Below are 1,815 nucleotides of genomic sequence, written 5' to 3'. Positions count from 1 at the left end.
ATAGGAAGAAATTAGATGCACTACTTTACCATCTCTAAATAAAACTTCCTCCCCTTCTTGACTTCATAGAATATATCCCTATGCTCTTTTTGGTATTTCTGGAAATAAAGTTTCTGTCCAAAGAGTGTGTTATTGGAACACACACTTTTATTAATTAGCATAACGTATTATTTGAGTTCTTAGCTTGTGCTTCTCATTACTAAATCTACTACAAGAAGAATCTATTTTTAATAAGAATATTGTTCATAATCCTATCTCTGTGAGATACTTTGCTCCATATGTCCTAGAATTAATTAGTCTGGTTAAAACACACGCATGCACGCGCACACACACACTTCCTTGCTTTGATATAAATGCTTTTTCTCACAACTACATGAACATTTTGAAATCACACAAGAGACGTTTAATACATAACGTTGGTCACTTAGAAAGCTGATTCTTAGAGAAAATATGGAGAGTACAATTGTTAAATAATGAAAACCAAAATTCAAACAACCAAATCAGAATGGATACAACAAAATTAGTGTTGCCGATTTCAAATTAGTTACTTTAGGAAGACAGACATTTATTCCACTACTCAGTATATTTTTGGAAGTCCTCTTTGGTGAATTTTTGGGTACCATTGGTCCAAATCCTTTGAAATATTCTTGGTGGTGGTGAATCTTCATCAATTGAGGTCAAATTGTATTTTTAGAGAGAGCATAAAGCCAATCAAAGCCAAGTCTACTGAATGAGGTAAGTGATCACGCTGAGTCGTTCCACTTCTGATCAGAATCAAAGCCATATATAAACCCCTGAGTGGTGTGTTTATGTGGCTTTATGAAGTTTCTACTGACAATGAAGACAATTTTAGATGAAAGTTACAAATATGCTGAGTATCGTTCGAATGTGTGGTTATGATTCCTAAGACAATGATTTTTGAACAAAAATTAAATTGGGGTATATAGCTTTTAATGTACTTTTTTTTTAAGTAGAAGGATATTAGCTTTTGTTCTCACACTATACATCAAAATTATTTCTAGGTGAATTAAAATATCCTTTTAAAATTAAACAATAAAAATCTAGAAGAAATTACAGGCAATTAGCTAACATCATAACAACAAAGTGAGAACCTTTAAGGAATATATTGATATTGATACAATTGATGGTTTAAAAAATGTATCAGAAAAAAAGCATTTAGAAGATTAAAAAACAATATGTGGAATAAAGAGACTTAGTAAATTTGCACGTTTTTGAAATGAAAAAATTAAATTGTTATACTCAGTAAAAGGAAAGAACTACTCTCCTAGTCTATGGAAGTATAAATTGGCATGATTTTCCTCTAGGGCAAGCAAATTGGTGCTCTGTAAGAAATGCCTGGAAAACGTGCGCTCTTTGACATAGTAAGTTAATTTTTAAGAATGTATCAGAAGGAAGTTATGAATGTGCACAAAGACTTACATTCAAGTAAGTTCTTGATACTAGTGAAGGAAAAGAAAACCTGATGCCCAGCTACAGAGGATTAAATTAGTAAATTTTGGTATTTCCATATAATAGAATAATTAAAGACAGGAAAATGTTTATAATATACAGTTTGTCAAACAATAACACAACTGCAGCCATTTTACTTCTTTGGACAGACATTTAATCTATTTTCAAATACTCTTAATAATTTAATGAGGAACAGACCTTTGGCACTGCGTGTGTATGTGTCTCACATTGTTACTTTTGAAGCACTCCTTTGCTGGCTATGTTGTAAGAGCTATTCTTTCTGGATGAAGCGTTGTTTCCATTCATGGACATTTTCTCACAGCAACGCCATACAATCTGGTCCAC

The sequence above is a fragment of the Phocoena sinus genome, chromosome 3 (assembly GCF_008692025.1).
Source record: "Phocoena sinus isolate mPhoSin1 chromosome 3, mPhoSin1.pri, whole genome shotgun sequence".
In the NCBI taxonomy this organism is placed as follows: domain Eukaryota; kingdom Metazoa; phylum Chordata; class Mammalia; order Artiodactyla; family Phocoenidae; genus Phocoena; species Phocoena sinus.
This window is presented reverse-complemented; position numbering follows the sequence as displayed.